This window comes from Saccopteryx bilineata, chromosome 3 (genome assembly GCF_036850765.1).
Source record: "Saccopteryx bilineata isolate mSacBil1 chromosome 3, mSacBil1_pri_phased_curated, whole genome shotgun sequence".
Lineage (NCBI taxonomy): Eukaryota > Metazoa > Chordata > Mammalia > Chiroptera > Emballonuridae > Saccopteryx > Saccopteryx bilineata.
This window is the reverse complement of record NC_089492.1, coordinates 112,430,793-112,458,412: the sequence shown is the minus strand read 5'-3', so window position 1 is coordinate 112,458,412 and position 27,620 is coordinate 112,430,793. Positions and strand designations below refer to the sequence as shown.

At 38.4% G+C, this 27,620-nt stretch overlaps 1 long non-coding RNA gene across 4 annotated transcripts in view; it reads left to right on the top strand.

The window, feature by feature from the left end:
* The window catches only part of LOC136328700 (uncharacterized), a 74,213-nt gene that overhangs the window by 32,209 nt on the left and 14,384 nt on the right, over nucleotides 1–27,620 (top strand). For 2 of the 4 annotated variants that reach the window (XR_010730090.1, XR_010730091.1), the window contains exons 3-4: nucleotides 12,382–12,510; nucleotides 12,622–12,801. This is a non-coding gene — a long non-coding RNA (uncharacterized lncRNA). Of the gene's footprint in view, nucleotides 1–12,381; nucleotides 12,511–12,621; nucleotides 12,802–19,063; nucleotides 19,171–27,620 lie in introns of all 4 variants that reach the window. The other 2 variants (XR_010730092.1, XR_010730093.1) reach the window with 2 other exon arrangements.

Here is a 27,620-nt window from a genome sequence, read left to right as displayed (position 1 = left end):
TTGGATACAAAATCTCACAACTCTTGGAGTTCATTGGAGGAAACACTAAAAAGGGATGCCAGCAATTTAGCCTCCTCCCAGGTAGCAAGTGAGCTATACCTATCTGATAGCAACATTAGCTACTACTTCATGAAACACTCTTTACAGATCTATCTAATTCAGTCCTCCCACAAAAGTAGTGAGTCCCATTTTACGAACAAAGAGGCTGAAACTCAACAACATAAATGGAAAGGAAAGACATTATATTTGAGTCTGCACAACGATATGATCAGGACAAAATGGTATGGAGAAACAAGCATGGAACTGCATGTCAGAAAACCTGCGTTTTTAATATTCAACATCCCCACCCAACCTTCTCTGGGTCTCAATTTCCTCATCTTTCAAACAAGCAAAGTATCCTTTTTGTTTGTTTGTTTACTTTTCATGGCTGGGAAAACACCAATGTTAAGAAACTGGAAAGATATAGGATGTTGTTATTATGCTCAGGCTGAAGGGGCAAACATCGAAGATGGCCTTGGTCTCCTGCTGTACCACCTCCCACACACTCCCCCCACCCAAAACTGCATTCATTGCTATGGAAACACCAAGAGAGAGGGGATGCTGATGCAGGTATTAATTTGCTCCCACCTCCATCATTAGCCCCACCCAAGGACACTGGCCTTCTGTCTTTGTCCGTGCTCTTTCCCAGGTCTAGCCCAGCTTGGTGATCCCAACACCATTCTTCCTTAAAGCAAGTAAACAGCTTCTCTTAAAGGACTGTGCTAGATATGGCCACATGGTCTTTCCTCCTTTGATAGGGTAATACATTTCCTCCTCTTTCTTTCAAGGGATGTCAGGGTTTTCAATAAATGTGTAACTGAAATGTACCAATGCCCAAGGGCCTATGCAGAAGTAAAGCTTGGCTACACATGCCACACCTCAGGAAACTGAAATTCCTAACTGGATACAATCCTGACAGACACTTCAGAAGCTCCATTATTCACAGAATCTTAACATTTCCAATCTGGAAAGGAAGAGTGACTACTTAACAGAAACTTGATTGTTTATTGAGCAATGACTGTGTGCTGGGCATTTTACATGCACTGTCCCATTTAATCCTTCTCTTACCCCTATTTGAAGTGAGACTATTAAATGGCCCCATTTTGTATATGAGAAAACTCCTAGAGGTTTAGTAAGGGTTTTAAATCAGGTCTGTTTGATTCCAAAATACATCTGCTTAAACACAATCCAGTTTTAGGATCCAGATGTGAAGTGGCCACAGGTCATACAACTGGTTAATGATAAACCTGAAAGTAGACCTCAGTTTTCTTTACACCCTATGACACTTAATCCTAAAGAATTTACCTGGAAGATCTTTATTGTTGTAAAAGTGCCTTGAAGAATTATTCAGTTTGTCACATCACCCATATGGCTGACTCAAAAGCAAACTGCTAAATGTTAATCCACTGGCTAGCGTGGACACCAGGGAAGAAAGGTTCATATGAATTCTGCATTTATTTATACTTTAACACCAACAAGTGCTAAACTAGGCTTTTCTGTAGCTGAAAAAATGACAAACCATCAGATTCACATGTGCTTATAAACTAGGAGCCTCATCCTTTTTTAATTTCTGCTGGCAACCTAAATATCAAGGCAAAACAAATTATTATTATACCTGGAGTACAGTGAGGATCATTTTGGGCTTTTATAAAACCGGGCTTGAGTTAGCACTTTTTTTCTTAATTTTTTAATTCATTATTAGAGAGAGAGAGAGAGAGAAGGGGGAGCAGGAAGCATCAACTCTCATATGCATCTTGAACAGACAAGCCCAGGATTCAAACCAGTAACCTCAGCGTTCCATGTTGATGCTTTATCCACTCCACCACCACAGCTCAGGTGAATTAGCACTTCTTTTTGTTTTGTTTTTTTGTTTGTTTGTTTTTTATTTTTCTGAAGCTGGAAACAGGGAGAGTCAGTCAAACAGACTCCCGCATATGCCCGACTGGGATCCACCTGGCACGCCCACCAGGGGCGATGCTCTGCCCACCAGGGGGCGTCACTCTGCCGAGACCAGAGCCACTCTAGCGCCTGGGGCAGAGGCCAAGGAGCCATCCCCAGCGCCCGGGCCATCTTTGCTCCAATGGAGCCTTGGCTACGGGAGGGGAAGAGAGAGACAGAGAGGAAGGGCGGGGTGGAGAAGCAAATGGGCGCTTCTCCTATGTGCCCTGGCCGGGAATCGAACCCGGGTCCCCTGCATGCCAGCCGACGCTCTACCGCTGAGCAAACCGGCCAGGGCCGAATTAGCACTTCTTTTCTTTTATTATTATTATTTTTTTATTTATTTTTTTATAATTTTATTTTTTTAATGGGGTGACATCAATAAATCAGGATACATATATTCAAAGGTAACGAGTCCAGGTTATCTTGTCGTTCAATTATGTTGCATACCCACCACCCAAAGTCAGATTGTCCTCTGTCACCTTCTATCTAGTTTTCTTTGTGCCCCTCCCCCTCCCCCTTTCCCTCTCCCATTCCCCCCTCCCCCCCGTAACCACCACACTCTTATCAATGTCTCTTAGTTTCACTTTTATGTCCCACCTACGTATGGAATAATGCAGTTCCTGGTTTTTTCTGATTTACTTATTTCGCTTCGTATCATATTATCAAGATCCCACCACTTTGCTGTAAATGATCCGATGTCATCATTTCTTATGGCTGAGTAGTATTCCATAGTGTATATGTGCCACATCTTCTTTATCCAGTCATCTATTGACGGGCTTTTTAGTTGTTTCCATGTCCTGGCCACTGTGAACAATGCTGCAATAAACATGGGGCTGCATGTGTCTTTACATATCAATGTTTCTGAGTTTTGGGGGTATATACCCAGTAAAGGGATTGCTGGGTCATAAGGTAGTTCTATTTTCAGTTTTTTGAGGAACCGCCATACTTTCTTCCATAATGGTTGTACTACTTTACATTCCCACCAACAGTGTATGAGGGTTCCTTTTTCTCCACAGCCTCTCCAACATTTGCTATTACCTGTCTTGCTAATAACAGCTAATCTAACAGGTGTGAGGTGGTATCTCATTGCCGTTTTGATTTGCATTTCTCTAATAGCTAAAGAAGATGAGCATCTTTTCATATATCTGTTGGCCATTTGTATTTCTTCCTGGGAGAAGTGTCTATTCATATCCTCTTCCCATTTTTTTATTGGATTGTTTGTTTGTTTGTTGTTGAGTTTTATGAGTTCTTTGTATATTTTGGATATTAGGCCCTTATCTGAGCTGTTGTTTGAAAATATCATTTCCCATTTAGTTGGCTTTCTGTTTATTTTGTTATCAGTTTCTCTTGCTGAGCAAAAACTTCTTAGTCTGATTTAGTCCCATTCATTAATTTTTGCCTTCACTTCTCTTGCCTGTGGAGTCAAATTCATAAAATGCTCTTTAAAACCCAGGTCCATGAGTTGAGTACCTATGTCTTCTTCTATGTACTTTATTGTTTCAGGTCTTATGTTTAGATCTTTGATCCATTTTGAGTTAATTTTTGTACAGGGGGAGAGACTGTAGTCCACTTTCATTCTTTTGCATGTGGTTTTCCAGTTTTCCCAGCACCATTTATTGAAGAGGCTTTCTTTTCTCCATTGTGTGTTGTTGGCCCCTTTATCAAAAATTATTTGACTATATATATGTGGTTTTATTTCTGGACTTTCTATTCTGTTCCATTGGTCTGAGTGTCTATTTTTCTGCCAATACCATGCTGTTTTGATTGTCGTGGCCCTATAATAGAGTTTGAAGTCAGGTATTGTTATGCCCCCAGCTTCATTCTTTTTCTTTAGGATTGCTTTGGCTATTTGGGGTTTTTTATAGTTCCATATAAATCTGATGATTTTTTGCTCTATTTCTTTAAAAAATGTCATTGGAAGTTTGATGGGAATTGCATTAAATTTGTAAATTGCTTTGGGTAATATAGCCATCTTGATTATATTTATTCTTCCTAGCCAAGAACAAGGTATATTCTTCCATCTCATTATATCTTTTTCAATTTCCCTTAACAATGGTTTATAGTTTTCATTATATAAGTCCTTTACATTCTTTGTTATGTTTATTCCTAAGTATTTTATTTTTTTTGTTGCAATCGTGAAGGGGATTATTCTTTTGAGTTCCTTCTCAGTTGTTTCATTGTTGGCATATAGAAAGGCTATTGACTTCTGTATGTTAATTTTGTATCCTGCGACCTTACTGTATTGGCTTATTGTTTCTAGTAGTCTTTTTGTGGATTCTTTGGGGTTTTCGATGTATAGGATCATATCATGGGCAAAAAGTGATACCTTTACTTCTTCTTTTCCGATATGGATGACTTTTATTTCTTTGTCTTGTCTGATTGCTCTGGCTAGAACCTCTAGTACCACATTAAATAAGAGTGGAGAGAGTGGACAACCCTGTCTTGTTCCTGATTTAAGGGGGAAAGCCTTCAGTTTAGTGCCATTTAATATGATGTTAGCTGATGGTTTATCATATATGGCCTTTATCATGTTGAGATATTTTCCTTCTATACCCATTTTGTTGAGAGTCTTAAACATAATATTGTGTTGTATTTTATCGAAAGCCTTTTCCGCGTCTATTGATAAGATCATGTGGTTTTTGTTCTTTGTTTTGTTGATATGGTGTATTACGTTAACCGTTTTCCGTATGTTGAACCATCCTTGAGATTCTGGGATGAATCCCACTTGATCATGATGTATTATTTTTTTAATATGTTGTTGTATTCGATTTGCTAGTATTTTGTTTAGTATTTTAGCATCTGTATTCATTAGAGATATTGGTCTGTAGTTTTCTTTTTTTGTGCCATCCTTGCCTGGTTTTGGTATGAGGGTTATGTTGGCCTCATAAAATGTGTTTGGAAGTATTGCTTCTTCTTCAATTTTTTGGAAGACTTTGAGTAGAATAGGAACCAAGTCTTCTTTGAATGTTTGGTAAAATTCGCTGGTATAGCCATCAGGTCCTGGACTTTTATTTTTGAGGAGGTTTTTAATGGTTTTTTCTATTTCTTCTCTACTGATAGGTCTGTTTAAGCTTTCTGCTTCTTCTTGACTCAGTCTAGGAAGGTTGTATTGTTCTAGGAATTTATCCATTTCTTCTAGGTTGTTGAATTTAGTGGCATATAGTTTTTCATAGTATTCTACAATAATTCTTTGTATATCTACGGTGTCCATGGTGATTTCTCCTCTTTCATTTTGGATTTTGTTTATATGAGTTCTTTCTCTTTTTTCCTTGGTAAGTGTTGCCAAGGGTTTGTCAATTTTGTTGATCTTTTCAAAGAACCAGCTTCTTGTTCTATTAATTTTTTCTATAGTTTTTCTGTTCTCTAATTCATTTATTTCTGCTCTGATTTTTATTATCTCCTTTCTTCGGCTGGTTTTGGATTTTCTTTGTTCTTCTTTTTCTAGTTCCTTAAGGTGTGAAGTTAAGTGGTTCACTTGGGCTCTCTCTTGTTTGTTCATATAGGCCTGAAGTGATATGAACTTCCCTCTTATCACTGCTTTTGCTGCATCCCATAGATTCTGATATGTCGTATTGTCATTTTCATTAGTCTGTATATATCTTTTGATCTCTGCACTTATTTCTTCTTTGACCCATTCATTTTTTAAAAGTATGTTGTTTAGTTTCCACATTTTTGTGGGATTTTTTTCCTCTTTTTTGCAGTTGAATTCTAGTTTCAAGGCTTTATGATCAGAAAATAGGCTTGGTACAACTTCAATTTTTCTGAATTTGCTGATGTTGTTTTTGTGGCCCAACATATGGTCAATTCTTGAGAATGATCCATGTACACTGGAGAAAAATGTATACTCAGTCACTTTGGGATGAAATGTCCTGTAGATGTCTATCATATCCAGGTGCTCTAGTGTTTTGTTTAAGGCCACTATGTCTTTGTTGATTCTCTGTTTGGATGACCGATCTAGAGCTGTCAGCGGTGTATTGAGGTCTCCAAGTATGATTGTATTTTTGTCAGTTTTTGTTTTAAGGTCAATAAGTAGCTGTCTTATATATTTTGGTGCTCCTTGGTTTGGTGCATATATATTAAGAATTGTTATGTCTTCTTGATTCAGTGTCCCCTTAGCCATTATGAAATGGCCATTTTTGTCTCTGAGTACTTTTCCTGTCTTGTAGTCAGCATTATCCGATATGAGTATTGCTACACCTGCTTTTTTTTGGATGTTATTTGCTTGGAGTATTGTTTTCCAGCCTTTCACTTTGAATTTGTTTTTATCCTTGTTACTTAGATGAGTTTCCTGTAGGCAGCATACAGTTGGATTTTCTTTTTTAATCCATTCTGCTACTCTGTGCCTTTTTATTGGTGAGTTTAATCCATTTACATTTAGTGTAATTATTGATACTTGTGAGTTCCCTATTGCCATTTTATATCTTGCTTTCTGTTAGTTTTGTGTCTTGTTTGATCCTTCTCTTTCGTTTTTCTATCTTTTGTTTTTATTTGGTTGTATTCCATACATCTTTCCTCTGTTGCTATCTTTTTTATTTCATGTGCTTCTGTGGTGGTTTTTTCAATGGTGGTTACCTTTGAGTAATGAAAAGGGTCCCTACCCTGTTCATTGTAATGAACTATTTTGTGAGTACTTTTGCACTTCATCGTCCTTTGCTACTGTTAATCTCCATCTTCTCCCCCTCTTTCTTTTTGTTGTTGTCACAGTTTAAATTTGGTTTTATTGTGTTCTTCTTGGAGCTTTTACTTGTGGATCTGTTTTTTTTTTGTTCTTTGTATCTGATTGGAGAACCCCCTTTAGTAATTCCTGGAGTGGGGGTTTTCTGATGATAAATTCCCTCATCTTTTCTGTATCTGTGAATTTTTTATTTCTCCTTCATATTTGAAGGATAGCTTTGATGGGTATAGTATTCGTGGCTGAAAGTTCCTCTCTTTCAGGACTTTAAATATTGGGGTCCACTCTCTTCTAGCTTGTAGAGTTTCTGCTGAGAAATCTGATGATAATCTAATGGGCCTTCCTTCATATGTTGTATTCTTCTTTTCCCTGGCTGCCTTGAGAATTTTTTCTTTGCTGTTGGTTTGTGTCAATTTCATTATGATATGCCTTGGAGTAGGTTTGTTGGGGTTAAGAAAACTTGGAGTTCTGTTTGCTTCATGAACTTGAGGTTTTAGTTCTTTCCACAGGCTTGGGAAGTTCTCATCTATTATTTGTTTGAGTATGTTCTCCATTCCATTTTCTCTCTCTTCTCCCTCTGATATACTTATTATTCTTATGTTATTCTTTTTGATGGAGTCAGATAATTCTTGTAGGGCTATCTCATTTTTTTTAATTTTTGAGTCTTTTCCTTCTTCTCTCTGTTGTGCCTCAAGTTGCTTGTCTTCTATTTCACTAATCCTCTCTTCTATCTGACCTGTTCTATTAGCTAAGCTTGTTACTTCGTTTTTCAGCTCATGAATTGAGTTTTTCATCTCTGTTTGATTTGTTTTTATAGTTTCAATTTCCTTGGACATATATTCTTTGTGTTCATTGAGTTGTTTTCTGAGCTCCCTAAATTGCCTTTCTGTGTTTTCTTGTATATCTCGGAGGATTTTTAGGATTTCTATCTTGAATTCTCTGTCATTTAGCTCCAAGGTTTCCAATATATTAAATTTTTTCTCCATAGATTTTTCCTCATCTAGCTGTGTTACCTCTCTTTCTTTTGTATCCATGATATTCCATTTTCTCTTCCTTAATGGAATCTGAGGGTGGTTTTGTTGATAGTATTAATGAGATTTAATAAAGAATAAAAAGTTTAAAAAAATAAAAAAGATAATAAAAAAATAAAAAATAAAAAAGAGTTGTTTTTTTAAAAAAATTAATAATGAAATAAAGAAAAATAAAATAAAAATTTAAAAAAAAGGAAATTATTCCCCCCCTCCTTTTTTCCTCTCCTCTCCTCTCCCCTCTTTCTTGAGGAAATCTTGTGGTGAACTGTGAATTATAACAAACAATGCCTGTGATGGAGGGCCTGAATTGGGGAAAAGTAATAAAGGGGCAAAAAAAAAAAAAGAAAAAAAAGAGGATATGGACCCACAAAAAGCAAATAAGGAAAAAATTTGGGTCAAGAATAAAATGATTTGCTTTTAGGTGTTGGTTGTCTAAGAGTTATGATGAGAGGAATAAGAGGAAAACAGAAAAATGGGGGGACAAATTAAAAAATTACTATTGTATTTAGTGGAACAAGAACTAGATAAAATGGAGAGCCAGGGATGGGAGCACTGCTAGTGAGTTAAAAAGGTGAAGTAAAAACCCCCCAAAATGCCACAAACATAAGTTTGAGTCCCAGATAAGATAGTTTGTTTGTTATTGAGGTTTGAATGAGAGGAGATGTAAAGGAGAAAGGAAGAAACTAATATAGAGGGAGAAAAGAAAGAGAGAGAGAGAGAAAAAAAGAGGGAACCACTAAAAGAAGAAAAAAGAAAGGAGAGAGAGAGAGAGAGTTAAGGGTTTTGGAGTGCAACCCTCATAGAGAGAAAGGAAGAGGAGAGAAAAGATAATGGGAGATGTAACACTTATGGGTAGTGTAGTTCAAGGAGAGGAGAGAGTAAGACCGGCAGAGAGGTAATCGGCCAAATTGGAGGAGGAAAAAAAGTATCAAGAATGAAGATAAGAGAAACAAACGAACAAATATAATAAAATGGGATAGGTTATAAAGTCTGCAGATTATTCTTGATTTTGAGAGGTTATCTTCTTGCTTTTTCTTTTCTCTCCCTCTTCCTGGTCGGTGACTCTGTAGCCCGGGTTCTGCCCTTTGGCACTCTCAGGTAGAGGTTTGCAGTTGATAAGTCTCTATGGCAATGTCATGTATTGTGCTTTATTCTCGTTGGCAGTCGAGGCTCATTAGCATTTATAGGCTCCGACAGTGAGAGAGTCCGTGTTCCTGGAGCCATTCTCTTAGTCTTTCCTTCCTCAATTAGTAGCCTGATAATCCAGCTATGGGGTTGCTGCTGCCTCTGCCTGGATAGTAAGAGGCTCAAAGAGCTGGCAACTCCCCACTCTATTTCCACTCAGCACAGGGCTCTGGGTAAGGCTCAGTCAGTCAGAGCTGCTAGCATAATCAGGCGGGCTTTCCGCCCACTCAAAGACCTCTGGCTCTGCCACTCTCACAGGCGGGTGCCCACTTCCGGGGCGCTTGGAGGAAACGGTCATTCACTATCTGCGCGCGCATACCAGGATATCCGGCCAGCAGTCTCACGCTCTGAGTGAAACCCCCAACCGCATGGAAAAGTTGCAGCGTTGGAATTGAGTCTCACTCTGTCCCCGTGCGCGACTTTTGCAAGGCGCTGGGGCGGCCCGAGATTCCGCTTTGGCCCACACAAAGGCCCCTGACTCTGCCCCTCTGTGCAATAACACGGGCGCGCACTGCTGAGGTACTCGGATGAATCTCTCACTCACTATCTGTGTGCGCGCGCAGACCAGGATATGAGGCCGGCCGCGTTTCCCTCTGAGTGCAACCCCCACCAGCATGGAAAATTTCCACCGTTGGAATTAGTTCTTGCTCCCTCCCGTGCGAGGCTTTCCCAGGGCGCTGGGGCTGCCCAGAGATTCTGCTTTCGGCCCACACAAAGGCCTCTGACTCTGCCTCTCTGTGGGGTAACACGGGCACCCACTTCTGGGGCTTATGAAGAAATCTATCACCCACTAACTGCGCACCAACCAGGAGACCAGGTAAAATGGCTGCCCCGCTTGTCTTTCTTTGTTTGGGTTTGGCGCGAGTGTTAGCTTGTATTGCCCGGGTTGCCACAGGATCAGTTTTTCCTCGGCTTGGATCTCCGTGCCACAGCCTGGTTTGGCCGTTTGTGCTGCAGCCTGGATCTATTCACCCCCTTTGCCTGCCTCAGTTTCTATATTCACAGTTACCAGAGAAAGCCGCCCTGTTTAGGTTAGTGAGGAAGGAGGAGCATTTCTTACTCCCTATTTCCTTCGGGGTTTGGTTATATATTTAGCCAATTTTTCACTTGACCATACCTTTGAGTATATTGCGAAGCATCTGGAGGCTCCAAGTATAGGTTTTTCTGTTTCTGGTTGAAGATCTTGTTAAGTTTGGGGGGAGATTTATCGGTATCGCTTCCTACCCGGCCATTACTCTGACGTCATCTGAATTAGCACTTCTAACAGTTAAATGTTATCAAACTTATTTCTGGTGGTCAGATTAACACATCACTTGTGTACTCCTTCTTCTATAAAGTTTCAACTGAAGGGCTCATTAAGGATATTACAGTCTGTAAAAAATAGATAATCTTTCCATTTAACAAACAGCTTTCAATTTTCTATCTTAGTGGTCACCCACAAGGGTGACTACCGTGGAGAACTTCCTTCAGCTTACAAAATGATTATCTTCCAAAATAAAAGTAGCACATAATGAAATCTGATTCTATAAAAGGTACGGTTACTTGCTATGGTAAGTTGTCATATTAATAACTTAAAGCTAACGAAAGTGCGAAGGTCCCTTTCCTGAGTGGCTATAACTTGCATTTGTTTTCCCTTCTCATATTTGTCTTCCTCATAATCTTGCCTCTTATTTTCTTTCCCTCCTTCCCCCTCTCTTTCATCTCTGCAAAACCTCAAAGTTGCATTTCCTAGTGGGAAGGGGAGGAGGTGAAACGTGACATCATTTCAACTGTTGCGTAAAACATATCACTCATTCACACAGATTATTCTCTCTTTCTGCAGTTCCAACCAGGAGCTTCAGAAGAACTAAAAGTCATATATCTTTGCTTTAAAGAAACCAGGGATCTCTGTGTGTTCTATGGAAAAAAAGATAACCTCACCATTATTATTATTGACAAATATTTGCTCAGTACACCATGGGCTGGGAACAGTGCCAAATGCTGTATGTTCTTTAAGGCACTAGGCAATAAGACAAGGAATTCTTTCTTTTAGTGGGGATTTCCCTCTGAACCTTAATTTCCAATGTCATAATGGGTTTGGAAGGTGCAAAAAATTATCCCTTACTTTAGGATTTAATTATATTTTATTCAGATTTTAATATCTCACTTTTATGGAATTTTATGGATTTTAAGTGTTTTCTTCAACTCATTTTTTAGAAGCAGCCCTCTTTTCTCACTTTATATATGAAACATCCTAACTGGTTATATTTAACTTTACATATCTATGCTATAAGGACATAAATTCATTTAAGAAACTAATAATGTGAAAGCTATGAGTAGTAAATATTTATAAAGATGGTAATGTTCTCTTTCTTGACCTGGGTGGTGGTTACATGGGTGTGTTCATCTTGTATAATTCATCAAGCCATCCACTTATGATCTGTGCATATTTATGTAAGTGTACTTACCTCAATAATATAATTTAAAAATTTGTATTTATGAAGAGTTCACATCCCCTCCCCAACACTTGCAAATCTGCAGTCAGAATAATTTATTTCACTAGGGAGTATTTATTCTTCCTCTCCTAGAGCCTTCATTTCTTGTCCTAGGGACTTTAATTCTTCAACCTCAATCCTAAGAGATTGGTTTTGGGATCTGCCTCTAAACAGATATTCTCCCTTTAGACTTTTCCGCCATGGGTGTTCTTCTGTAGACCAGGCCCCTATCTTCCCTAAGAGGTCCCAATCTTTTCTTAATATCTGAAAAACAATGCAAAAAATGTTTCCTTCATTTTCTTCTTCACAATGTTAACTCTAGCTACCCTTGCTGCTGCCCACATAAGTCCATGTGTCCTTTCACAGGTGCTTCCTAGGTGGCTTTCTCAGGCTCCTCTTCAAGAAAGGCTCATATGATTAGAAAATGACTCTGCCTCCTTCTCTCTCTCTTTCTCTCTTTCTCTCTCTTTCTCCCCCTCCCTGTCTCTTCTCGTTATATCTCTGGAACTTGTATTTCTGGATGAGTCTCAAGTTGCTTTGCAAGTACATGGAAATGTACTGCTATTGAACATTCTCCCATTTGCAGTTTGATTTCTATAAGAAACCTCCTGATAGGGTAGTTGTTGAGATCAAATGAAATAATTTACATAAAATACTTAGTACAAGGCTAGGCACAAGGTGACACTCTTTAAATAGCAGCTCTTATTATTTTTATTAGCAGTAGTATGATTATTTAAGGTTGTTTTGTTTGTTTGACAATAGGGTCAACTAAAATTTTTAACCCATGCAAATTGTAATGCCAAATGAATACTCAAATAACAGCTATTATTTATTAAGTTTTCTGTATCAGGTATTATTAGGCACTTTGCATGAATGGTCTTATTTAAGCCCCTAGCAATCCTATGAAATAGAAATTAGGATCCCATTTTAAAATGAGAAATCTGAGCACTTGTAAGTGTTAAGCCATTTTGCTGGATAACAGACTAATTAAATTGACCATAGGGATGCATCTGCTTCTGAAATAACCACCTTCTTGCAGGATGTGCTTCCAGCCAGATTGAGGCATGGGACTTGATCCCTCAATAAGGTGTTGGGCCCCAGTTGGGCACTTGTAAGAGTTAGAGAAGAAATCTCAAACGGTGCCCTGCCTTCGAGGACCTGTCAGTGGGTAAGTCAACCCTGCTGCAATCTTGCCCAACTTTTTGTTAATTGAGACCTAAAGGTTTGCAGGCTTCAAGTGCCTAACTATCTTTCACTCTTTTATGTTTGTTGCCTTTAGCATTTCCTCCATCATTCCAAACCAAGGATCCTCATAAAAAACTGTGACAAACTTACAGACTGCAGTTTATTCTCTGTTGCAAGAATATTCAGAAGTCTGGGATTCTAGACACTCTCCCCTAAAAATTTCCAAGATAAACTTCCGTCCTTTTCTAACTACGGGTGTACTCTACAAAAGAAGGTAAGTTTAAGTTCATTCAGCCACAACAGCTACAACCCTGTTGACCATGATCAATGCTTTATGTCACTGAAGATAGTTACTGCTGTGTCTCTGGTGTCCTGTAAAATGTCCTGTTTTATTTAAAGAAAGAGAGTATGGCATAAGCCAAGTTTAACAGGTTGCAACCCAGTTATACACAGGCAACCTTGAATGGCTGTTCTAATAGCAACTATTTCATGTATTTCTCTTCACTTACTCACACGTCAGTATCAGTATCCAACCTGTTACTGGCTTTTCTTGAAGAGCTTTTTTATTCATCTGCTTGGCTCCAGTTATGAAAGATGTACAATGGTACCTGAAGTAGAGTTGGCTTCTTTTTAAAGCTTTGTAAAAACTTGAACTAGAAAAGGATAAAGCCTTTTTTATGGGAACTATCCTTTATATCAATTACACTTCTGCTCTGTCATGAGTTGTGACTACATATTCAGGAATGTCTCCACCATTCAGAATGTGGAAAACATGCCATTGGGAAGCTCAGCTCAACGGCAGCTCTGGCTTTGGCCTTGGACTGGACACCGCTTATGCGCAGTATGACTCAGACTCCCTTCTTGTAACGCCTTATCTCTAGACACCATTCTCCACGAATCCCTTTCTCTATTCGTAATCACTTGTAATCCTCATGCTCCTCTATCTGACCCTCTCTTCTCACAAAAATTCAGAAAATATGCACTTAATAAACAAACAAATCCATTGACAAAGATAGATGTATCCAGGGAAGCTTTACCAAAATTCAGCTTCAAACGAGTATTTAACAAAACCATGGCCAAATTGCTCATTTGTAACTCCAGCCAACTATTTTATTGAAACCAATTCAAACCCAAACATTTTCTGAATGCCTACAAGGCAACAAAAATAATAAATAATCTTTGGCTATCTTTCAAACTTTGGGAGATTCAGAGTCCCAAAAGAACAACAAGACAAGGAAAAGGAAGCAGAACTGAAAAACGTTATTGCTTGGAGAGTGACTCCCTCTCTAAAATCAAAGACAGAACGTTTTGGGAGGGAACCTTCAGGTTTTCACCACAACTAAGAAATTGATCCCAATTTCTTAGAAGACAGTCACATTAAATAGGTTCTTATAAGTCTCACCTACCAGCACCTTTTCAGATAGTTTTTGTAGATTGTCTGCTTCTGTTTTGAGTCAATTTCCAAAAGAGGGGCTGCAAAAGACATCTAAATGGAACAAAATTAGTATTACTCAAGGTCCTGTGTGAGTTTGAATACCCAAAGACCTGAGTTGTTTCAGAATTTTAGACTCAAAGGATAAGAGAGGACAAGATTTCTAAACATATCTTAAATGGTAGTGCTCGGATCCATAAAGAAGAGAAAACTGAATTATAAATATAGTTTATATCAACTCAAGATACCATGTGGTTCTGAGAAACCATAAATATCATCTAAACTCAGAAGCCCCTCAATGAATAAATAGAGACAGCTCTTGATCAACATCTAGTATACCCTTGTACATCAATTAAAAAAAAATCAGTAACTCAAAGTATGGATGTATATATATGAAAAATTTCTAAGAAGGAGAAAAATAACAAAGAAGATATAGCATAAGAATTAGAGTTTGGGTATCTTTTCTAAAATCTCGAGGTTGGAAATTTGATAAAAAGAAAACATAATTGAGTTAACCAAAGCAGATGGTAGCAAAATTTAAAAAGTAATAAAACTAATTTTATTGAGTGTCTATACTAATAAATATCATACTATATTTCTTAATAATCTCATGCATAAGTATTAACAATGCAGAAACTGAGGCCCCAAGAAAAAATAATTTCCTATAAAGTCCACAGCTAGTTAAGTGGTATAATTGGGAATTATACCATGTCTACCTCATTCCAAAGCTCATGTGTTTCCCAACACCCTATGCTATGTTCTTTAGTCAAGTTTGCAGCAGGAAGGATAATCTTCCAAGTTTTCAGAAGACACCTAGATAATTCCTGCTTTGAATAAATAACACTGGTTTTCAGGGATATATTAAAATCACCACAATCTGATCAGATCCAATGACCTGTTTTTGTTACATCCAAATACAAATCTATAAAAAGTCTCTAAAGAACTAAGATCACAAATGAATACATTGCCATACCCCCAAAAATGCCCACAGAAGGCTCCTTTCCTTCGGTAAAATTTCAAAAATATTTATACAGAATAAATAGATAGTATTAAAAATAGCTTACTCCTCGATGCTTCACTCTACTACTATTTTTTCAATCTACTGTATCTGGTCTGTAGACTATCTAGCACATTAGCATAACTTTGTTACCAAAACCACTTTATATCAGTTTTCTCCTTTTTCTTTGTATATGCCCATCAGACCACTGGTGTCTTGAAAGGAATTGCATTGTTTCTACAGATTGCTTTGGGTAGTATGGACATTTTAATGATGTTAATTCCTCCTATCCATGAACACGATATATGCTTCCACTTATTTGTATCCTCTGCAATTTCTTTCTTCATTGTCTTATAATTGTCCAAGAACAGGTCTTTCACATTCCTGGTTAAATTTATTCCTAGGTATTTTATTCTTTTTGAAGTGATTGTAAATGAGATTGTTTTCTTTCTTTGCCTTTTTGATACTTCACTATTGGTGTATAAAAAATGCAACTGATTTCTAGATACTTCTTTTATATCCAGCTACTTTACTGAATTAATTTATCAGTTCTAGTAGTTTTTTGGTGGAATCTATAGGGTTCTCTCTATATAATATCAATTCATCTGCAAATAATGACAGCTTTTCTTCTTCCTTTCCAACTTGGATGCTTTGTATTTCTTTTTGTATCTGATTGCTATGGCTAGGACTTCTAGCACTATCTGGGAATATAGCCAAAGAAACCCAAAACACCAATTTGAAGGAATACACGCACCCCTGTGTTCATTGCAGCATCATTTACAGTAGTCAAGATTTTAAAACAGCCTGAGTGCCCATCAATAGATGAGTGGATAAAAAAAGTTGTGTACATTTACATAATGGAATACTGCTCAGCCATAAAAAGGAGGTAATCTTACCTTTTGTGATACCATGGATGGACTGGAAGAGTATTATGCTAAGTGAAATAAGCCAATCAGAGTAAGACAAGTACTATATATTTTCACTTTCATGTGAAATCTAATGAACAAAATAAACTAACAAAATAGAAACAGACTCATAGAGACAAAGAGCATATTGACAGCTGTCAGAAGGGAGAGGAGGTGGAGGTCCAGGTGAAAGATGAAGTTTTAAGCAAATAAAAAACCTCCTAAGCACAGACAACAATATGGGGGTTGCAAGAGGGAAAGGGGGTGAGGGAGGTAAGAAAGGGGAAGATGGGAACTAAATGATGATAGAATGAGACTTAACTTGGGTTGGTGAACACACAATGCAATATACAGATGATGTGCGCTGAAAGCTATATAACTTTATTAACCAATGTTATACCTATAAATTTAATAAAACATTTTTAAAATAAATGAAATAGGAGACAAAATAAATAAAATTATAAGAAAACAAAATATGAATATGAATCCTATGAAAAGCTACAGCTAAGACATAAAAAAGTAACAATATGCCTGATTTGAACAAATTTCTTGGTAAAATGATAATGTTGAACCTCTGAATGATCAAAGTTTAAGCCTTTTTGCTTTCATCAACCAGTGATGATTTCACTATCAATAATTAGGCAACCTTCTGTGCATCTATATACCATTAGTGAGCTTGACGTAGAAAAGGTACAAATCTAGTTGGAGCTCAATCTCCCTTTCTATTAATGTCTTAATCATTATTGGAGGCATAATAAACTATATTCAATAACTAAATAAGTGCCCATCACAACAACCCAGTGAGGTGGGCAAGTCAGCAAAGTATGAGTCTGTGCTTTGCTGTCAGAGCCCTCCTCACTTCATTTGTAGGCATGACACATCCTACGTCTTGGGTTCACCCACAGCTATCTCATCTTCTTCATCAATATACAGTATTTCCATTTATAATCTTCTTTTTCTAATGCTTTTCAGTAGAGCAAAGAAGAACTACATCCTTATTCTTCCTATCTCATTACAGCACTTTTCAATATTAAACTTTCTAGGGAGAAAGGAAAATCAAATCTAAGGTTAAGAGGAAAGAAAAAATAAACCTTCATGCATGTTGCTTTGAAGTGGCATTTGATTCATACTCACCCCTTGATAGAAAAGACATGAGAAATGACAGGCTCTTATTTCTCATTAGGATAAAGTCTGTTTAGTTTTGATCCTAAGAAATTTGGCTCCAGAAATAAATTTAGAACTATAGTTTAAATATAAAATTCCAGTGAGCAGACATTTTTATTTTTCAAAATAAAATCTTTTACTTAGGATCACATATGAAAAACAAGTTTATATCCACTTGTTCCTTCTCAATTGTTCTGTAACTTTATATCTGCCTGAGGGTTTTTTTTCCTCCATGAAAAGCCATTTTTCTAACTCAGCAAATTATCACTATCCCAATTCGGTCAAGTCTCAGTTACTTAAGGACAAGTTATGAACTGGAATCCATAATTCTCTGTGTCAACAAACATTTGATTTAGTTCAACAAATTTTTGTTGAGTACTTATTCAATACCAGATGCTATGCTGAGAATTTTATGGCTAAGACTATAAAGATGAATAAGCATGGTCCCTACATTTAGAAGTTCACAGTCTAATGAGGGAAACAACATGTAAGCAAGAAAATACCATGTGTATAACAGGTGCCAAAATAGAGAGTACAAGTTGAATGTGATCACAGAGAAGGGAGAGTGAAGAGAAAGCAGCATCTGATATCATCTTAGATTCATCATGTACGTCAGTCACACAAGGTGTGTATGAGTGCCTGTGTACATGTGTGAGTGTTAGAGGAGGGAGACAGGGACCAGAAACCATTCCAAGATTGAGCAAAAGCATAATACAGCTCACAGGATTCTTGCAACTTCAAGTGGTTCGTTATAGCTGGAATATGCAATGTAGATGAGGAAATAGTCTAGTATAAAATGAAACTAGGAAGGCAGGAGAAATCCCAACCAACATTCAAATTCAAGCCCCTAAACCAAATCTACTGAATCCAAATCTAAACATGGGTCCTGGGGATCTGCATTTGTAACAACCTCCCCTGGTGCTTCTTTTACTCACTAAAGTTGACTCCCTGGAACAGATAATGGAGAACCTCTGCATGTACTTCCTCTTCCCTCCTTTCTTAATCTTTATTCCTACCATTGACTAGCAACACCCAGTGGACTGAAGGGAATAAGACTCATGGCTCAATTACTTAGGTGTAATTAAGCATCATGGGCAAAGAGAAGGATATGGACGCTGCTGTCTATAAAAGGTAGAGACCTGAATCCTCATGGTCACACTTGCCTCTTTGGTGAGTATATAATCATTTATTTTTGTTTATATAATTGGTAGTTTTTGCAATTAGGAAGCATATATTTTAGGGTGCATGACTTTAGTATTCTGAAATTCTTCATAAAGTTGGCTTTAAAATGGTTTTCAAGTGATTGGTTTTACATTTACCTATACTTCTACTTGATTGTGATTTCTATTATGCAGGTTTAAATAGAACAAATCCTTTCTAAATGCAAAGATGATACTTTTACAGCATTACATGCAATGATGCATATAACAGAAATGTGTGAAAATAATTCAGCAGGAGACATAGCTTGATAATGTCTCATTAAGAAAGCAGGGAGACATGATACTTCAATGCCAGGTCTTCAGCTGGTACAGTCAGTGAACAACATGCTTCTGACCAAGACACTTGTGTGCCTCTGCTCACATGACTTTCTTCTTGCAGGTCTAACCTGGATGGCTGTGAGTTGGCTTAATCTCAGCTGGCAACTGTGAGATGTTCGTACAATCCTCCACAGTTGTCTCTGGGATTATGCTAAACAGAGCAATTTCCTTGCCCTAATGGATCAAAAGACTTGCTTGGCCACCAAAATCAGAGTACCAAATTTCTGTTTCATGACCAAGGGAACAAAAGCTGCTATGGTTATTGTTTCATGCTTAACCTCTTTTAATCTTAGTAAAGTCTTGTTCTGAAGCTCTGTTGATAGAAAAGCAACTGGTCTCGGGAAGTAATTTGCCATTATGTATTCATATGCTATTTAAAGTACTCCTTCAGTGCTACATGGTTTTGTTTTTTTTTTAAATAGCAACCATGGGAGTTTGGGTGTTAGAAGCTGAATTTAAAATCTTTTTCTTCTGAAAGCTTCTCTTAACTCTTTTATTAGGGGCTACTAGGTTAAATCCCAAGGAATCCAAATGAGGATGATCCGCCAGGCCCTCCTCAAACTTCAACTGCCTAGATTATCATAATGATTATTTCCACATTGCTTCTGTGAGTGATTCCTATTCAACTGTCCTCATTGATACTGAAATTTAGAATCAACTGTGGTTCAAGCTAAGATCACCACTAATTTCTGGTGACTCTGGAAGTAGGAGTAGAAAACTGTATTCTGCAAGAATAATGAGAACAAATGTAATTCCTTGGGGTAAAAAAAAATCAAGGCTTGTTCTTTTCCTCAGTCACCCAGAAACACAAAACAAATTAGATACTGAACATTTGTAATTAAATGTCTGATTAAATTTAACAACAAAAAATTTAAAAGATGCTATTTCAAAGGTCTTGAATGGCACATAGCTTCCTGGGTGTCTTTAGGAAGACAAGCCTGTGTTTCTATCTGATTAAATTACATTTCTGCCATTGAGGCATATTAATATAGTATGATGTATTAGGTTTTCTTACCAGAAATTGATGTTGGGTAGCAGGAGGTCGGTTTGAGGACTAGTTATTTACAGACTAACTGGATACATATTAAAGTATACGCCAAAAAATAACTTACCTCTGGTAAGAAGAAGGCTTCATATTAATTCTCAGGGTTTATTAAGACCCTTTAAAGCCACTGAAACTTTCTAAATGTCATCTATATCTTTCTATTAGTTGAAATAACCATTGTTTTCTCAAACATTAAAAATTTCCAATTCAAATATTTGGTGACAATTTTTCAAACAGTGTAGAAAAAAATTTTTTTCCCAATAGGTAAGGAAATGAATGCAATTCAAGAGGGTCAGAAACATTTTTTAAATTGTTGAGTACACGCTACGCATCAGGAACTGTGCTTGTCGCCATGCTTGTTTGTGCAGTAAATGCATGGTTGCTGTTTGTAAACATCTATAGTACTGTGTACACATACAGGCCCCAGGAGAGTTTCTAAAGATGCCAATGTCAAGGACTATAGTATAGCTACTACAGATGAATGAAATGAGAATGCCTGGGGGTGGGCCTAACATCACAATTTTAGAGATACCCCGGGGATTCTAATGTGCAGCCAGAAGTGAGGATCACTGTATCTGAGTCCAACAAGAAGACTATGGGTGGAATAGAATGAGAAAAAAACTGGGAGGAAATGAGGTTGGAGGGGTAGTTGGGTGGACCATAGTAAGGATTTGGGGTTTTAATGTGAATATTTGAGAAACAAGTATAAAGTTTTAATTAGAAAAGTGGCAAGACTTGCTTATATGTAAAATAGATCAAATAAAATTTACTCATAACTTAATTATTTCTAAATGTTTTCTAAAGAAAAATAGTTATTATGAGTTCCAAATAACTTCTTTGCAACTAAACTTTTGGAGTGTAGACCATAGGACAGGCAGGTTCCTCCCAAGAAGGAAACCAGTATGAAAGATCAAAAGGAAAACTGGCTGAGGAATCAGGAGCCCCAACTTTTGGCAACTGATTGGCCTTGTTGCTGTATTAAGGGGGAGAAAAATCACCTATCTTGTCAGCCATGTAGAATCTAAAATTCTAGAATTGCATCCTGGTAGTAATGAGCATCAAAGCAAGGGCAGTATTTGACATCTCTGCCAATGAGATATTCAAGTTACTGTTGTTAGATGGGGTTAGTTTCTGCCACTCCTAACTGAAGGTGGAGTCCCCAGCCTTTCAGCAGTGAGTCTCAGTCTTGCTCACTATCTGAGACCTTATTTGGGTGCTGGGGAACTAAGTCCCTGCCTCAGTCACCAGCAGTGTGGCACTTGTTACTCCTTCTCCACATACACCATAGTACGCCATCAGTCGCAGTGGAAGCAGCTGGTCTCTCTCCCAGAGCAAGCAGGCAGAGCCTATTATCAGTCTTCAGGCCTGCATCTTGGATATGTGCTGAATCTCTGATCCTAAGCTATTGCTGTAAACCTGAATTCTATTTCTGCTCAGTTCCAGTAGCCATGTTCTCCTCATCCTCGAGCCTGTATGTTCCTGTCTGAGCATAGATCCCAAATCACTAAGGCTCTGAGCATTGTTCATATCAACCTCATCTCCAGGCTAGGACTTGGATTTGCCCTTAGGAGCCACAGTGATCATGTACCCCCCACAGCTTTTGGCTCTTTGAGGTCTCATGCAAAGGGCAGTCCAAAACTGCTTCTTTAGATGATCCCTAATTCTGTCCTCACCTGGTGTCCTAGAATGTATTTCGCATCAGCCTGTGGGGCTCAGAGCTTGTACTGAGTATCTTCTAAGCATCCCTGGTTTCCTCCCCTGCTATAGACTTCTAGCCCCAAAATGTCCCACCACCACACAGCTCTGGCGCCTACCAGGGTGGCAGAGGTCCAGAGCTCAAATGGTTTCTCTGCTGATTTCCTGGTTTTGCATATCACTTGTCAGTTCCCCAATTGAACAAAGGTCTCCACTTGAGCTTATTTCTTCCAACAATTCTTGAATGAGCCTCCTTAGTGCTGGAAAACAATATTTCAGTCCTGGCCTAAAACGTTAAGATTTCCAGCCCTATTAGACAGCTAGTGCTGGGGGGGGGGGGTCTGCTAGCTCAGGAGGCTGACTCAGCCCTTCAGCTGCTGCAGGGAGCCTTGCGCTGTGAGGAAGCCCCAACTTGAGAGCAGGTAGGTGGTCATTCTGTACCACCACAGGACTTTATCATCTTCAACATCTGAAGGGATGTGAGAAGAAACGTAGGCAGGTTCAAATCAGGCCAAAGTTCCATTTGCCACCAAGAAAGCCTATGAAGTCACTGAGGGTCAAAGCAGCTGGAGACATTCTAGCAGCACCCACATAAAAGCTATAAAATAGCCTCAGGCTCACAACATCAGTTTTCTGTGGACATCCACATGAGGACTTTCTGTGATTCTCCCCATACTCCACTACTGGAGAACGAACAGTTGTTGAATGCTCAGAAAGGACCATCATTGTCTTCCTTTGGCAAATTTCCTTTCTCTTGCCTCAATTAAAAAAAAATCAAAATAGCAACAAAACACAATAAAACAAAAATGGGTTATGCTTTCAGGAATCATTACAAAGTCTCCATGAACTCTAAAGCCGTCTATCCCATCCAAGCCAAAACTGTCTCCCATTAAGGTAAAGCAGAGTTAAATAAAAATTTCCTAGTTATAGACTCAGTCGAACCCCTCAAGTTTGTTAACCCTATCAGATACCCACTTTTCTGGGTAATACTCTAAGGCCAAACTTCTCATTACATGGCATTATTTAACTCATATTCTTAAAACTTACTGCACCTGTGCCACACACTCTACTAGCAGTGAACACAGTGGTCGAAAGTGGGTAAGGACGAGGAAGGTGCTACACTTGACCAAAAAGAAACTCTAGCTTTTTTAGGTTCTGCTCCTTCAAAAATATAGATGCTTTTCATTTCTCACTCAGTAAGAATGTAATGCCAATGAGGTACCAGGCTCCATATTGGGTATGTAGCTGTGAACAAACCATCCTGCCCTCAGTCTAGTGGAGGAGTTAGTTGGTTAAGCCAATCATGTAAATATCTCCATTGTAATTAGAGGTGGTTAACTTCTATGAGCAAAGATTGGGGAGACCTTACCTAGGCTGAAGGTAAGATAGAGATTTGAAGAATGATAGAAGTTATGGTGAAAATCTTGGGAGAAGAGAGTTCAATCAACTCGAGGATCACATATGGCTGCCCCCTCATTGTCTGACAGTCTTGTTACCTGGAATGGACTATACCAGAAGAATCTCTTCAGAGAAACCTCAGGGAGATACTCTGAAAAGCATGATCCTCCACTTAAATGCTGTTATGGACACCTCAGTTACTGGAGGATGCCCTTAGTCTATGCAGTGCTCCAAAGATTGCTCAAAATCGTGCCCTGGGGTTTAGAATTCCCAGGTTTTATGAGGCCTATCTCTGAGCTGTCTTCCCTTGCTGCCCTTTTGCACTATTAACAGGCATCCTAGCTATATTTCCAAACCCAAGTAATCCAGAGAACGGCAGAGTTTCTATTTTATGATTTTTCTAGGGTGAAAACAATTGAAAAGCGGACATTGCATGTACTCCTAAAAGTTCTGTAGTAAATTAATCATGTCTAACAAGCAACATTCCTGCACTCCAGTAAGTAGTAGGACTTGAACTTCTGTGAGTGCTTGGTTCTGGCCTTTTTCTTTCTAGATCATGACACTCACTTATCATAGTCCCATTTAAGATCACTAGTTTCCAATAGTCCACATAGCTTCAGAACAGACTAGAGCAGTAGTTCTCAAATTATAGTTTCTGGACTACATCACCAAAGAACTTGTTAAAAATGCAAATTCTTGGGCCCCATCCCAGATTTACTAAATCAGAAACTCTGCGTGTATGTCTCAGCAATCTATATTTTAACAAGCCCTCTGGATATTTCTGCTGCATACACAAGTTTGATAACCACTGGCCTGTGTAGAACCTTTTACTCATCTCCAGGAATCTGTCTTCTCTGCATAAGTTTGTAATGAAAGATGATATTCCCTTATCTAACCATCCCAGCCACCCTACTCCAGTGCTCCGGACTTTCAAAACTTGTAGCAGTCTTATACTAGGCACTCCAAATAGTCAATGGAAGCCTAGAATCTTGACATGTGGGCAGTCAGACTCTTGTCCCATTACTTTTGATAAATGATACCACTTAGAGAAGATCACACAAAGCATACTTGAAACAATCAAATCTGGAAGGACCCCATCCTTCACCTGCTTTTATTTCGTTATTACATTCCTCCTACCCACAGAATGACAGGATACCAAGCAATTTCCCAGACATTGTTAGGGTTGTTAACTCACTCCCCTAATCTGTTAAATCTAGTGTAAAAACTAAAACTTACAGCTACAGAGAGACCATGAGAGCTATAGGGGAATATCAAGACAGGCTGACTTTTTGGGTTCTTCTCCTAGTGTTCTTTCTCCAACAGAGAGGTCTTTAGGGTCCCCAATATCATTCTGATTACAAATCCTTTGGCTTACCTAAATATTCTGAATAAAAAGCATATAAACCTTAAGAAATATCTGTTCAACAGCCCTGATAATCTACTTTATCATAGATAAGAACTCTATTTAAAAAAGAGAGAGAATAACCTGAAAATTATATCCCTGATGTTCTTTAATGTAGTCCAAAATTTCACCAAAATATGAAGAAACCTCAATAACCAGTCCTATTTGGAATCCAGATAAATAAAGACAGACAGAAAGCAATCAAGGAGTGGACTCTCCAGTCCCCACCATTTTGTGATCTCCACCATTCAGCTCCACCTCTACTCTACTTGCAAATCCCCTACCCACTTTCTATTTTTTCTGTCCAGAATGTCCCATCCATTGGGCAGAAGGATAAATTTGCTAAGTAATACTGGAGGCCTTCTTTCATTCTATATTTGGGGGATTCTAGAGGATTAATTAAAATTATCTACTAAGATCATCAAAAGCTGACCTGCAAAATGATTGATAAGGTAGGAAACCAGTAACATTCTTGAGGTTACATGTATAGCCATTACATTCTCCTTGGTGTCATGTTTCTCCTATATCTGCTAATTCTAATTCTAACCTTCTCATTTCAGTGAGCTCGAATTCTAGTATAGTTAAAGAGACATGATAAACATATCTTGAAATGTACATGCAGTTTATCTTAATTAATGAATCTTAAATCAAATGATCAGACTGTCTCATTCATATATACCTTAGGATTTTAATATTTTTAAAATTATCATTAAAAAAATAGGAATGAGTAGCTTAAGGAAACCTAAAAAAGAATACTTTTCTACACTAGTTTGCCATGAAATTAATGATTATGCTAAGTGACTGTTACACACATTAGATTTACAATGTTTTTCTTGGTAAATTTGGGAAATGATCTATTAGTGTGACTTCAAATTGATTTATCAAGGGACATGTTTAAAAGAGTTACCTAATTGAAAATTTCCCAGGTAGAAACAAAATGGAACAAAGTTGCCACATTTGGAAATAAGACTGAAAATAATGATTACAGAGTTTTTGATGTCGCAGATACTGCATCAGGAACTGATTGGATAAGAGTCGGTCACCATCAGTTCCTAATGCATTACCTTCAGCATCTAAACTAGCATCAGTAAGCACCTCAAGTTAGATTTGTTGTGATGTGTTTATGGTTATAAAATGAAAGAAGCACTCTTAATTTAACCCTAAAGAGAAATTTTCTAAGAAAGGTGGTCCCAATCTACTAAAATACCTATCATTAGCCTGCCACTCATAAGTTTATCACTGAAACCAGAGAAGTTAATATGGTTCCGTGTTCATGCCTATAACACACTTGTACTTTCCTTGCTAAATTTATTTCTGAATAAAACAACCTAAAAGCTGCTGGTCATTTTTATAATTTGGAAGGAAAATGAGTAGATATTTTTCTTTGCTTACCTTTTTTTCTTTTTTTACTTAAGAGTTTATGGAGTTTGCCTGACCTGTGGTGGCGCAGTGGATAAAGCGTCGACCTGGAAATGCTGAGGTCGCCGGTTCGAAGCCCTGGGCTTGCCTGGTCAAGGCACATATGGGAGTTGATGCTTCCAGCTCCTCCCCCCTTCTCTCTCTCTGTCTCTCCTCTCTCTCTCTCTCTCTCTCCCTCTGTCTCTCCCTCTCCTCTCTAAAAAATGAATAAATAAATAAAAATTTAAAAAAGAGTTTATGGAGTTTGAACAGGTATTCCTATTTAAATAGAGATTATTTCCCATTATTACCACTAAATATAATGTTACAAGAGAAAAGTTCTACAACACACTTAGTATAAAAGATAACAAGTTAGTTAAACTCTACTTTCTACTAACATAAATTCATCAGTATTTTCAGCATTTTCTAGTTGAAGGGTCAAGGTGTATTGATGAGCATGCTCATTTTTCTTTGCTTACTAACCCATTTATCAAATATTTATTGAACACCTATTATGTTCCAGCTATTCTTCTAAGCACTTGTGGTACAGCAGTGAGCAAAATTACTCCCCTAATGGAGCTAATTAAGGGAGCCGACTACATACCAGTTAAGGGAGCAGACTACAAACCAATTTATAATATTTTGTGTAAAATCAAGAGTTTTTAGAGGAATAACAATCCTAAAATAGATATTCTTTGACATATATTGAACATTATTATATACAAGTGGTGATACAACTTTTGTGTATACTTTTAAAATAAATTTAATAAACAGTAAGTTACCATTACTATATTCAATACATATCATACATATTTTTTCATAGCCTATTTCATAGCTGAATATATTTCCCCAAGGGAAAAAAGACTAAGCCTCTCTCTCCTTCCTTCTCTCTCTGAAGACCCTACACACTCTTCCTTGCTTTCATACTCTGCTCCATTCTCCAGACGTTCACAGTTAGTTCTCTCACTCCAACTTCCTACTCTTTTGCAGAAACACCATCCCCATCTACTTAACTTAAAATAATCCCTTCAGGCCCTGGCCGGTTGGCTCAGCGGTAGAGCGTCGGCCTAGCGTGCGGAGGACCCGGGTTCGATTCCCGGCCAGGGCACACAGGAGAAGCGCCCATTTGCTTCTCCACCCCTCCGCCGCGCTTTCCTCTCTGTCTCTCTCTTCCCCTCCCGCAGCCGGGGCTCCATTGGAGCAGAGATGGCCCGGGCGCTGGGGATGGCTCTGTGGCCTCTGCCTCAGGCGCTAGAGTGGCTCTGGTCGCAATATGGCGACGCCCAGGATGGGCAGAGCATCGCCCCCTGGTGGGCAGAGCGTCGCCCCTGGTGGGCGTGCCGGGTGGATCCCGGTCGGGCGCATGCGGGAGTCTGTCTGACTGTCTCTCCCCGTTTCCAGCTTCAGAAAAATGAAAAAAAAAAAAGAAAAAAAAAAAAATCCCTTCAATTTACCACTTTCTATCTCCTCACCCAGCTTTATTTTTCTTCATGGTACCTATCACTACTTGACATTTGGTTGTATAGTTGTTTGGTTTATTATCTGTCTTCCTCACCAGTAACGTAAATACCTGGAGGGCTGGGACTGTGTAGTGCTCACTGTTGTATCCCTAGCACCTAGAAGACTTCCTGGCGCACAGTAGGCTCTTCGTAATTGTTTAAAAAATGAGTTGTTGGTACTGGAAGTCATCATTTCAATTCTTCTTTCAGGGGCAGCAGTGCATACCTGAATATGAATGTTTAGAAACTTTCCTAATTAGGTTCTCAGGCATTTTTTTTTAATCTAGTCTCTCCTGAGGGCATAGAGGGTTTGGTATTGAGTCCTATATCTTTAAATACTATATCTATGTGATAATAAATCACAAATTCATATCTTTAGCCTTAATTATTCCCTGAGCTCTAAACCAATATTCAACTCTTGGGCTGGATTGATTGGAGTAGGATCCTGACAGTTGGAAAGGGGATGTGTGGGAAGACCCTAATGAGGTGGGGGCGGGGCTTGATCCCCTAATTTCTGAGGAGCCTTCCTTGCCCTTGGGAGTGGCCTCTTCAACATCCCTTCACCCTTATTGGAGGTAATTAACCCCGCACTGACTGAAGAAACTCTCATGGCCTCCACC